Raw genomic sequence first — 13,927 nt, 5'->3', positions numbered from 1 at the left:
ACTATCCCCTTTAATCCATCTTTACCGCCTCTTTAAATCCCCGAGTAACCCCTTCCGCACGCGGCATGTATATCAGATGTAAACGATCGAATTAGCTATTCCCTCCCATACAGTAACACGCGCCCCGACTATCGCCGTTTTGCCCTGCGTTTAACCTGCTAACTTACCGCCTACCCCTACCCCTGCGTTAGAGGCAAGGGTTAAGGGTAGACGGCAAACTTTCCCTCAAAAGAAAACCTAAAAACCTTTAAACCATTAAATATATGAAAGGGCAGCTTTTAATCTCGTCGGCTAGCCCCCCCCCCCTTAAATTAAATTCCTTAAATGAACTTAAAACAAGTTGTTGGTAAAGTTGTTATAAATACCTTGGATGTCACTTTCCGAATCCCCCATCTATACGCGGGCGGTCATCGAGGCGGGACCCGGTGGGCGCGCGTTGATCAGGCGGGAGCGGGCAGGTGGGCGCGCATTGATCCAGGCGGCGGCGGGAGCCGGCCGGTGGGTGGGTGCGCGTTGATCCAGGCGGGAGCCGGCGGGTGGGTTTTTTTGCATTGAAAATCCTGCAACACCCACTTAATCTGATCAGAGAAATTGGGATGTTTAAGGAGGGAAAGATTCAATTTCCATTTAGTATGTGGATTCTGAGCTCCCAAAAGATCAATAGTTAAAGAAATGGGATGATGATCTGAGAGAAAGGAAGTCAAAATATCACAACCTACCACCACATTTAAAAAGAGAGGAAATACAGAGAAAAAAATCAATGAGGCTATAGGTTGAATATCTGGCCGAATAAAAAGTATAGTCCCTTCTACTGGGATATTTATCCCTCCAAATATCTCAGAGATCATAATACTGCAGGATACTGTAAAAATTCCCAGGCAATGAGGAAACGAACCTGCAACACTTGATCTGTCAAGGAAAGGATTAAAACATAAATTCCAATCTCCACCCATGATAACATTTAAAGAAGAAAAAGTTTTAAGTTTAGCAAAAAGAGAAGCAAAAAACTCCTCGGTTCCACTATTAGGCCCATAAACATTGACAAATAAAATACTTTTTCCATAAAGATCACCCTCAAGAATTACATACCTATTGAGGCAATGAAGACACATCAGGCAGGATTCATGGCAGGCAGGAAAAGGGGAGAACCACTCCCGTGGGTCCCCTTTTTATTGTACATACATTCAGTAGCATACAATGTGTCATCACATCATTGGCTCCTCTCCCCATAGCATACAGACGTGTCACTACACTATTGGCTTGGCTCAGGGGGTGTGTACGGATCATTTCATTGGCTGCTGAATCCTATACCTCCTGTCTTTATCCTGCATCTGACTACGTGGCAACTAGCTATTCTTTCAGGCAATCAGGGTTAATTATAAGCTAGAGAAATACGTGACAGTCAGGTATCCTCTCCTTAGGCAGAGAGGTTTAAGCACTAGTGTTGCTTCATTCAGTGCAAAAGTCAGGGAGAAGGGAAGTTAGTGTTAAACCCTGACATGGCCTGCCGGCAAAGCTCATAATTCCCCACATCTCACCTTTTCTGTTTTTATTTAAGCAGCACAAGAAAGCTTTAGACCCCTACTGAAATCATTTATGTCTTGCTATGGGCTGGAGATAGGGGAAGGGGGATATGGAGAGAAAAGCTGAGTCAGCGTGGTGTGCCAGCTGCCGCAGAGCGCTTGAACCTCCACATCACCCAGAGCTTGTGCAGCGTGGTGTGCCAACTGCTGCAGGGCTCATGATTCCCTATTAAGCAGCATACAAGACATCTTTGTATCCGGGCTGAGAGCAAGGTTTCAGTATGGATATGAGGTTGGGTATGCACTGAATACAGCAGCACAGGCAAATAATTAAGACAATTACAGTCATTATAATAGAAATCACCCTTTTGAGACCAGAAATATCAGGGAGCCAGTCCCATGGAGAAGTTGGTATTCTGCCTGAAAGTGGTGCATCAGCAACCATGGTTTCTATCTGCTCTATGGTATGTGTGAGGTTTGCTTTATAGTCTGATATGTACACACAGCAATGAGATCCAATTAATGCACAAACACCACCCTTAGAAGCTAAAATGGTGTCTAAGGCATAGCGGTTCTGTAATGCTACCTCTCTAATCTGAGAAACTTCTGTTGTGAGTAGTTTTAATGCATGGACTGTCTGATTAAATAGGGCAGTCGTCCAGTTAGCTAGGATGTGTAAGTCCCTGTAATTCATAGCTGTTCCCATTGGGGGAAACAGGCTTCTAGCTACCTGGGTTTCTGTATACTTATCTATGGGATTATTGATCGCCTCCCTTTTATTACGGAGTCTTGCTTTGGGTAAATTGTTGACTGCATAGTATGAGGGGAGGATGTAGCCTAGAGTGCATCTGCCTCTCCATCTGGGGGGAATGTGCATATATGCTCTACGCCCACATAACATCCAAATGTTCCCTATCTGGTTAGTGTACCAGTTACGGGGTTGTTTGACTTGTTGTACCATTGTGGCTACATACTCAAACAAGCTAAATTGCCCGTCTGAGAATTTTTCTTTTCTATCACACCTTTTTGGTTCTCCCAAGGAACATCCTGAGATCAACCAATTGCACATATAGTGGGTAAAGCTATGCAAGTATTCTGTGATATTTTTTGGGAATTCAGGGTATGCTGTTACATTAGAGTATGATCTGATCATGACTTCTTCTAATACAATGGTTCGGCTACAATATGGATATTTTCCCACCTGAAGCCCCTTCCCATCCCCAGTATCATAGTCCCAACAAAGAGCGGCAGTCTCTTGAATACGGCTGCCGATGGGTATTATGGTATTACCAACTGGAGAAGTAATGAAAACACCTCTCTGTAAAGGATAATTAGTCCATACTGTAAGGTTAAATGGTACAGCATGCATCAGTAGTTCTCCGCAGGCATGGGTTGGCATGTGTGTGCAGATCCAACAGTCTGTTCGATTCAACAATTGTGAAAAGTTCTGTGCATCGAGGATGTACATGTTGTCCTGCCAGAGTCCTTGTTCGGAAATCGCCATAGCTGGAGAAATAAGGCAAAAGAGGAGGGTGCAGAACACAATTGTTAATGAGTTGGCATTCAGGCAATAAAAGGCGGCTAATAGGAAGTTCTCTGGAGTTTTCTCAAGGCCTTGCTGTTCCAAGAGTTGTGCAGATTGGTTGGATAGGGCCTTGATCTGTCCCCAGGTCATGTGGTGCTGCTTTATGCGGGGAGTCCGGTCTCTGTCCTTCTGAGGGCTGTGGAGGCTCAGGGAGAAGTTGGGGATTGGGTCCTGTAGACCTGGACACCTTTCCATCTTTCCACGGCTTGATATAACGGCTTGGAACCCAAAGTGGACCTGTGGGAACAAGCAGAGAAGCATATCCTCGTCCCCATGTTAAGGGAACGGGACCGTACCAGACAGGGTTAGGTAGCATTCTATACAAAACTGATGGCTGTGGGTGACTAACCCTAGTCCCATAATGATTACCCATGGCTGTGATCTTATTTGAATTTGATATGTTTAGATGATTTAAAGTAAACAATACTTTGTTCAGCCAGTCCTGTTTAGTGGGAAGTCCAATGGCATTCCCTCCTTTTTGTTTGTGTTCTTGAGGGTGTGATTGGCTCTCTCCACAATGGCTTGCCCTGTGGTGTTGTAGGGGATGCCAAATACGTGTTTAATGTTCAATTATTGACAAAATTCATGCAAAGGAATGGCTGCAGTAAGCAGAGCCATTATCAGTTTTCAGAACAGAGGGTAATCCCATTATCAAGAAAGTTTTTATGCAGTGATTAATTTTCATTCAGTAAAATAGCATACATGTAAATTAATCATTTAAAGGAAAAGTCATTTGCAGTAGGCTGAACCACAAACGATAAGTATTTTAGACATTACATTAAACATATGTTACACAAGACTGACACATATTCATCCATCCTGCAAATATTCATTCATAGTCTTCTTGACATCAAGACAGACAACAGATAACACATAATTTGAGCTAAAAATTTCATATCAAAAGGTATCAAAAACAAAATTAGATCAAGGATCAAAAATCAAAAGGTGTCAGAAAAATGTTTGAAAAATGTTAAAATAAGCTGCAAAGTATTCATCTTCACATCTCTCATGGCAGGAAGGCTGTCAATCTGGAAAATATTAAAAACTGGCATACAGCAAAAAATTTACTAAGGTAAGGATTAAAGTGAAATTCTTACTTTTTTAACCTTGGAGAAATCAATTCTATTATTCAATTTAATAAAATCAATTTGGATTTGCAAGAAAAGGCTTGGGAAGGATTGCTTTAGATGTAGCAACCTCTATCAGTAAAAATGTTAAGGTTCAGAATTCTGTAAAAATTTGTGAAAAAGAAAATAAAACTGAAGTTTCCTTAAGACAGGAGGACTATAGACCTGAAAAATAAAAACTAGTATACAACAGAATTATTAAAATAATAATATAATATAACTGGTAGAATAGCATAGCGCCTCCTAGTGGAGGCACCATCATTACTTTATAGATTGCAACCTGGAACAATAAATTCAATCAATAATACTCTGAGCTTACTTTCAATGTGGAATATCAGAATACAATATCTTCATTAAATTATTAGAATAGGAAATTAAACACGCTGTTCGCTCAGCTCTGTCTGCTGCACGCTAAAGTGACTGTTATTACTATTAAATGTCCTTGTCAGTAACCTCAGTTCAGTATTAAAGAAGTTTGAAAGTATTAAAAAGATTAACAGAAAGACAGAGTGAGAGGAAGGGCTAGTGTAGGAATGCATTGAAGGTTGAGGGAAAAGATTTGGATCAGCAGGAGATCTGATCTGTGCCCCCCTTTGAAAGCTGCAACGCACAGTTGCAGCAGATAATTCAGGAATTGAGAGGTATAAAGTAAGTGTTGTGATAGAGAAATGTATCAGATATAACAGATAGGGAGAGAAACTGTAGTACTAAGTCCAGTTTTTTCTTTTCAAAAGTTCTCCCTCCCCCCCCCCCCCCCCCCCCATGAGTGGCAACCAAGAGTTAATAACAGAAAGACAGAGTAAGAGGGGGAGGAACAGTGTTTCTCAAAAGAAAATAAACAGAGGAGAGAACTTCATTCAATGAATTAATCCTTCAGTCTATAGGAACTGAAAAGCAGCGCTGTATATCATTAACTTAGTTAAGTATGCAAGAAGTGTACCAGCAAGTGATAACAATCTAGATAACATCAACCAGAGACAATGACTGGCAAGGATTTGCTGATCTCTTGTAGACAGATTCTATCTTAACTTACTTTGTCCTAAAGGGAAAATTACAGTAAAAATACAAGTTCTGTGCGCTGGCAATTCAAGCAATTGCTATAAACTTAAATCTCAGAGAAATGGAGTCATTTTAAATGTGAGCCAATTTAACTTTGCAAAAGGGGGAACATTTCACGTGAAATTTACAAAGTATACTGTTCAAGTTTCAGTACAGTTATAACATAAGGCTCTGCATGCACTTTCTGTGGGGGAAAGCTGTAAGTATGCAGTCTTTCAGTAACGGAATATCAAAGACCAAGATAAACCACTCCTTCCAGGTCTGCCCTGTCTGCTCAATTACTTGGTTTAATCTGGTCTGCAATAGGTCATTGTACTGTCTTATTAAATCATTTCTTTCATATCGATACTGTCTTTGTTTGTAATGCCACTGTGATATCAGGAATGTTGCTGCCTGGCCCAAGGTCTTATATGCTAATTTCTTTGAAGACCTGGAGGCATAATTATTGCTTATGGCACTCTGGGCGGTATTCAATTCTATTGCTGTCAGGGATTCCTCTATCAACCCTCGGGTGTAAGAGGAGTGGAATTCTGTCTCCTTGATACTTGTGCAGAGTTCTCTAAGAACACTGTAGGGAAGGGCGGACCAACTATATTCTGTCCCACCTAGTTCTTTGATCCTTTCTGTAATGGGAGAGGCTTGAATCCCTTCCAATAATTCCTCCCTTGTGAGATTTCCATTCACTTGTTTACAGGGAGCGGCGGTTTGAGATGGTAATTTACCTAGACAAATCGGTGATGCAGAATCAATGACTGTCTCAGGCAATGGCAACTTGGGGGTACAGGGAGTTGGTAGTTGGTGGGGGAAGGGCTTGTGGGCAAGGTGGAGGGAGGCTAGCTTCTCTGATTTCAGTGTCTTTAGTTTCCTGGGGTTTTTTCTCTGAGGTGGACGCAGAGGAAGCCACAGGAGCCATGGTAGAAGACGGTGCCTTGTGAGTGTGTGTCCCCAGATGTTCTATTTCATATTCTGTCCCCCCTAGTTCATGGGTCCTTTCTGTGATGGGAAAGGCTTGAAGTCCTTCTAATAGTTCTTTTCCTGTAAAGTTTCCTTTTTGCTGTTCCTGGTGAAACCCTATGCACAGGCCAGGTTGTGGCTTAATTGTGCTCAAGGGCTGTTTTTCTAAAGAAGGCGGGGAGGTGTGAATGGGCTGTGTCATGGGTGTGGGTATGGGGAGCTACAGATACAGAGAATTTGCTGTCTCTGAGGGAGTTTGTGGATAAGGTGGGGGAAGGGTATGTGGATTGAGTGTACTGATGGGCGGTCTGCCTGCTTCTTTACTGTCTGCTTCTAAGGGCACATGAACTGGAGATGGTGCCTTTAGACTTTTTGTCCCTATGTGTTCTAGGGCCTCTGTGCATTTTTGCCAGAGTAATAATTGCTTTATGGGGGCTCTTGGGAGCTTATGAAGACTGTTGCCTATTTTAATCCAGTCCTGGACATTCAGAGTTCCCGCCTCCGAATACCATGGGCAACGGCAAGCTATTTCACCTATCAATTCTTCTAAATCCCCTAGCCTGACTTGTGCTATTTTTCCCCTGGTGATGAAATAATGATTCTTAATTATTTTCTGCAGCTTTCTAGCATGACACATCTGCTTAGCTGACAGTTTCCCCCCCATACTCACGATTGTTGGGAGCAGACTTGCTGAAAAATTACTTATGATTTACGGGAGCAAAAGTCTGCTGCTGTGGTAGCTACCTAGGCTGTTCCAGCCGAGTGAGCAGGGAGCTTCTTATCACATCGCGGGATCACCAGATATTGAGGCAATGAAGACACATCAGGCAGGATTCATGGCAGGCAGGAAAAGGGGAGGACCACTCCCGTGGGTCCCCTTTTTATTGTACATACATTCAATAGCATACAATGTGTCATCACATCATTGGCTCCTCTCCCCATAGCATACAGACATGTCACTACACTATTGGCTTGGCTCAGGGGGTGTGTACGGATCATTTCATTGGCTGCTGAATCCTATACCTCCTGTCTTTATCCTGCATCTGACTACATGGCAACTAGCTATTCTTTCAGGCAATCAGGGTTAATTATAAGCTAGAGAAATACGTGACAGTCAGGTATCCTCTCCTTAGGCAGAGAGGTTTAAGCACTAGTGTTGCTTCATTCAGTGCAAAAGTCAGGGAGAAGGGAAGTTAGTGTTAAACCCTGACATGGCCTGCCGGCAAAGCTCATAATTCCCCACACATACCGACCTTCAGGATCCCGGAAGGACTTACTTATGGATAAAGGCAAAGTTTTATTTAATAACACACAGGTCCCCCAACCTTTGGTATTATGAGAACACGCAAAGTCGGAACCCACCTATCCTGTAGCCAATTTGTCATGTTCAACTTTAGACATATGAGTCTCCTGCAAAAATACTAAGTGTGCCCTTTGTTTATGCATATACTGCAAGATCCTCTTCTGCTTAATGGGATTAGAAAGACTCCAAACATTCAGAGTTACAATCTTCAAGCCTGAGTTAGACATAGCTTTCCAGAACAAGGAAATTATGAGAACAATGGAAATATGTCTGTCGCATAATTAAATATACAATAGACCTAGAAGGAAATGAGAAGAAAAGAGTACATGGAACTTGCACAGAGAAAACATTTAAATCAAAATGTTTGTCTGTTTTGCCAATTACAAATACATGATGTAAAAAAAATTCCTACATGTAAATTTGTAAATAAGACGTGCCATCCAACTTTCATCTGATTCAGTAAGCAGAAAAAACATTCCCCAACCGTCAAAACTCCCAATAACCCCACGCACCCCAGCCCCACAGAGTTTACAAACCATCCCAACTGTTTGCATCACTAATAGGGTCATGTATCAAAATGCTGTAAGGCATTTTCGCATGTGATAAGCCCTTAATGCATGCGATAGCACCATAACATATGGTGCGATGCAAATCAGAGAGAGAGAGAGAAGTCATAATGTCCCAACACTAGATAGGTATTTATATCTCTATGGGAGGCCCACCTAGTAACTGGAGGTGAGGTTTAGGTATTAGTAAAGGGGTTAGGGGCCACTTTGACATTCAAAGTGAGATGTACGAACAGAAAATATCAAAATGACCCCTAACCCCTATACTAATACCTAAACCTCACCTCAGGCAGATAAAAACAGGTGTTTTTATTGGGCCAGGAAGGCCTGGTAGATGTGTCGTGATCATAGCTTTTTTTTATCTCGTGCAATATTTGCTGTGATAATCGTGCAATCCGTGATATCGCACATGATGATTATTTTTCCATCATACTGCCGCCAAAAAAGTTATTTCCAGTGATAAATCCCGCCTCCACCGTGATTTGATTCAGTTCATCTGGATCATTACCCATGAAAACCCTCTCCATTACGGGTACCTCCCCAACATCCTCTTCAGTAAACACCGAAGCAAAGAAATCATTTAATCTTTCCGCGATGGCCTTATCTTCTCTAAGTGCCCCTTTAACCCCTTGATCATCTAACGGTCCAACTGACTCTCTCACAGGCTTTCTGCTTCGGATATATTTTAAAAAGTTTTTACTGTGAGTTTTTGCCTCTACAGCCAACTTCTTTTCAAATTCTCTCTTAGCCTGTTTTATCAATGTCTTACATTTAACTTGCCAATATTTATGCTTTATCCTATTTTCTTCTGTTGGATCCTTCTTCCAATTTTTGAATGAAGATCTTTTGGCTAAAATAGCTTCTTTCACCTCCCCTTTTAACCATGCCGGTATTCGTTTTGCCTTCTTTCCACCTTTCTTAATATGTGGAATACATCTGGACTGTGCTTCTAGAATGGTATTTTTTAACAATGACCATGCCTCTTGGACATTTTTTACTTTTGTAGCTGCTCCTTTCAGTTTTTTTTCTAACAATTTTTCTCATTTTATCAAAGTTTCCCTTTTGAAAGTTTAGCACGAGAGCCTTGGATTTGCACACTGTTCCTCTTCCAGTCATTAAATCAAATTTGATCATATTATGATCACTATTGCCAAGTGGCCCCACCACCGTTACCTCTCTCACCAAGTCCTGTGCTCCGCTGAGAATTAGATCTAAAATTGCTCCCTCTCTCGTCGGTTCCTGAACCAATTGCTCCATAAAGCTATCATTTATTCCATCCAGGAACGTTATCTCTCTAGCGTGACCCGATGATACATTTACCCAGTCAATATTGGGGTAATTGAAGTCTAAACACCACATGGGCTGGAACTGCACTCTCAATCAATAATCCAAAACACCACAAGTGCAGAGGAACTTGTCGAATCCAAATGTTTATTATTTTTGCAAAATTCATATGGCAACTCCACTGTAATTTTTTATGTATAATTCCAATCACAGGTAGGGGTCCCCCGACACGGACCCCGTGTTTCGCCCACTGGCTGCGTCGGGAGGGACAACACCATATAATCACACAATCTGAAAATTAAATTTAGACATTTAGCATGGATCCTAAAAGAAAGGTACAGGCCGATGTAAAACGTTAGTAAAGTCAAAAAAGATTCAACATACCTTCAATAGTTTCAACAGACCGGTTAACAGGGAGTGCGAATGCAATATCAGCGGGCTGGCATTTTAAACGCCAAACCTCATTTTGGCGCGAATGTCAACAACCAATCAGAACGCGAGAATGGAAAGCCAATCAGACCAGGACAGGTAAGTTAGGTGAAAAAAAAAAAACTAGGTGAAGAAACTCCACTCTAATTCATTATTAAGGCCACCAGGGGTCACTGTGTCAAGAAGATAGATCCATCTTTGTTCCCTTTTAATTAATAGGGTGGTAATTTTTCTGAACTATTAATTAAAAGGGAACAAAGATGGATCTATCTGCTTGGCACAGTGACCCCTGGTGGCCTTAATAATGAATTAGAGTGGAGTTTCTTCACCTAGTTTTTTTTCACCTAACTTACCTGCCCTAGTCTGATTGGCTTTCCATTCTCGCGTTCTGATTGGTTGTTGACATTCGTGCCAAAATGAGGTTTGGCATTTAAAATGCCAGCCCGCTGATATTGCATTCGCACTCCCTGTTAACCGGTCTGTTGAAACTATTGAAGGTATGTTGAATCTTTTTTGACTTTACTAACGTTTTACATCGGCCTGTACCTTTCTTTTAGGATCCATGCTAAATGTCTAAATTTAATTTTCAGATTGTGTGATTTATATGGTGTTGTCCCTCCCGACGCAGCCAGTGGGCGAAACACGGGGTCCGTGTCGGGGGACCCCTACCTGGGATTGGAATTATACATAAAAAATTACAGTGGAGTTGCCATATTGAATTTTGCAAAAATAATAAACATTTGGATTCGACAAGTTCCTCTGCACTTGTGGTGTTTTGGGTAATTGAAGTCTCCCATTATTACCGCACTACCAATTTGGTTAGCTTCCCTAATTTCTCTTAGCATTTCACTGTCCGTCTCACCATCTTGACCAGGTGGACGGTAGTATACCCCTATCACTATAGTCTTCCCCGACACACAAGGGATTTCTACCCATAAAGATTCAATTTTGTATTTAGTCTCATGCAGGATGTTTATCCTGTTGGACTCTATGCCAGCCTAACAGTCTAACTTCAGTTAGTCAGCCTGAGTGACTCACTGCTCTCTTGATTAACAAATGTTGGTCCCTATTCAAACCCAATCACACTACTTCAACACCTTTCCAAGGTGAGTAACTGAGCTGAACTATTCAACTTTTTTACTTAGTTATACACTGCTCCTAGCTTATTTCTAGCTTCTGGCTACTTTTTGGGTTTTGGGTTTGTTTGTTTTTTTTGTGGGTTTTTTTTTGTGGTTTTTTTTTTTCAATACAAGCACTCAGTTAGTATTAAATATAAACACTCAGTTCTGCAGACTTTTAAAAATAAACACACTACCTACTGCTACCTTATTGACTGATTAAAAATACAAACAGTCTAACTTGTTTATTCACTGCCTTTCTGACTATTAAAAGCACAAACACACTAAATAATATTCCCAAATAGTTAACTTTGCCCCAGTACTTTTAAAAAAGACAATGTCCCAAGCAAAAACTTACTGATTCCTTTCAGCCACCAGCAAGGTGATCCTCTCCTCTCAGTGTTCCTCTAAGTGTTCTCAGCCTCCCTTTCCTCAAAGATTTTCCCAGATTCAATGAGGACTCCTCTATTAGGATTATAGAGTCTTCCTTATTACTATAACTGTTGTATCACCTCTGGCATGCCTTCCATTCTCTTCACCTTGAGATGGACACCTTCTAAAAGGTTGCAGATATAGATGTTTCCTGCACAAAAAAATACTGCTACTCAGCTCCACATTTCTAATATGCTGCTAGAAATCTTGGTTACCAAAAGATTTGTAGAGGGTTGAGCTGTCTTCCACCGGTATGATAAAACAGGAAACTCTTCCACTCCTAAAAAATAGTAGAAAAACACAAGAATTAAACCCATTATTGTCTGTGTGGAAATGAGAGGCCTTCCCGCTAGAGAAAGTGATAAGATGAAGAAGTGCTCCAGATGGCAGGCCAGCACCCATTCTGCCTGCCCCAAACCTCTGGCAACTTTTCAAAGCAATTACTTCCCAGAAGGCTACTCTAGGATTACTTCTCACTACTACTCCCTGCAAAGCTTTTCTTCTTATAGAATAAAAGGAATAGATTATGTAAATGACTTAAAGACACCCAAATCATCACTTTTTTTTTTTTACATAGTCACTATTATTAACCCTTATATTTGTTTTTATTTCTGCGCTTTTTTGCCCTTAGCTAGTTTTTGCCTTTTTTTTTTTTTCATATTAAACACACCTATGGAAGAATCTTAATGCAAATGCAGCAGCAAATTCCTTATGCATGTGGAGACATGTCACAGATCAAACTTGTTTACATAATGTGCTGCATGCAGCAGGAGCAGCCAGAGGCACTTAGCAGGCAGGAATTTAGATTGGGATTTTTGCTTTTGTTTGTAGTATTTTTATAGAATTTATTTAAGAGAATATGAGACTTACATTTCTGAGCAGAGGGCAGCTTTTACAAAAGTCTACACAAAATTCAAACCTGTTCACTTGTGTAGGATCATATAAGTTACTGGGTCCTAGGCTTAAAGCAGCAGTTCATTTAGAGTTTGTTTTGTTAGCTCAGGAACTGTTTGGCCCAGCAGTTGAATCAGACTGAACCAGTACTTTCAATAGATTATTGTATAACATAACCAACTTCCAGCAAGGCCTGCCATGCTCTGCCTAGCACCCTCTAACTCAGTGGCTCTCAACCGTTTTTTCTGTCAGGACACAGCTGACAGATGGTTCTGACATGAGTGACATACTGAACACACGATCATCATGAGGATAAATGTAAACACATACTCTGTAACTACAGGAACCATCCTGACCTCTCAACAATGGGTGCAGAGTAGAACTAGGACATTCCCCGTTCAATTTACCAATCAAAAAATATATTTCTAGTATCATCTCAGTAACAGCAACACAAACTCTCTCTCCATTAGGCGCAATAATCCTCCTTATAAAAAGACAATAATTTACCATCCATGCATGTTCTATTGAGAAAACACAACAAATAAGATTAATATAAATGCCTACATGCTAGTAAAATACCTCACCTCGGTCACACACACAGAACTGACCTTCACCAAGTGCAGAAAGACCACAAATTATAAATATGGAGACAGAAACTGGAACGGAAAACCAAAAAAGCCACGCCGCATGCAGGGGAAACCTGGAAAAATAGAAAGAGAAATATAGCACCTAACGTCCCAGGATCTGCAATAATGCACACAAACTAATCTGCACAAAGTTACACCTGTATTATGGAACACACTCAAACAGTAACAACCTTATCTCAGAAAAGGCAACACTACAAATATTACACCAGGCCCTAAACACTAATACACTTCCTATTAAGAAAAGAGAACAAGCCAAGCTGCTATAGTTCCCTACACAGAAACTACAATTTACAGAATACCCTTACCTGGGTCACACATGCAGAACATTGACAGACACTCACCAAATATAGAATAAAGTGACCAAGTAAGTTTTTGCTTTTCCATTGTTGCACTGCGTACACTCAGTCTGGCATCTTGCTGTTTCCAGTTCAGTTTATCTACACATTTCTATTTATACATTCCTCAAGAAATATAAAATAATTCTAAAACTAGAAAAAATGTTTCAAAACAACTGATAAATAGAATAATATCCAATCATTAAAAACATAAAAATTATTAAAAATTCTTCAAACACCAATAAAATATTTCAAGCAGCAGACACATCACATAATACCCAATAATTAAAATAGCATTCAATCAAGAAAGAAACTTAAAAAGCCACCTTTACTTACCCTCTCCAGCAATTCTCCTACTCCTTTCCCTTGCAGGCCAATAGCACACACCAGAAGCAGCAATGGCTGCTGAAGCTCTGTCCTCATGATCCTCTTCCTTGGGGCCTATGACTAGTCAGTCTTACATACATAGTTTGTCTCTCACACACCAATCATCTCCCTGACCAGTCTCTCTCTCTCACACATCAATCATCTCCCCAACCAGTCTCTCTCATATACACACACACACACCAGTCACCTCCCTGACCAATCTCTCTCACACAGACACACACACACACATACAAACACACATACCAGTCACCTCCCTGACCAATCTCTCTCTCTTACACACACAC

The sequence above is a fragment of the Rhinatrema bivittatum genome, chromosome 1 (genome assembly GCF_901001135.1).
Source record: "Rhinatrema bivittatum chromosome 1, aRhiBiv1.1, whole genome shotgun sequence".
Classification (NCBI taxonomy): domain Eukaryota; kingdom Metazoa; phylum Chordata; class Amphibia; order Gymnophiona; family Rhinatrematidae; genus Rhinatrema; species Rhinatrema bivittatum.
The sequence above is the reverse complement of the archived record's forward strand: the minus strand, read 5'-3'. Positions refer to the sequence as shown.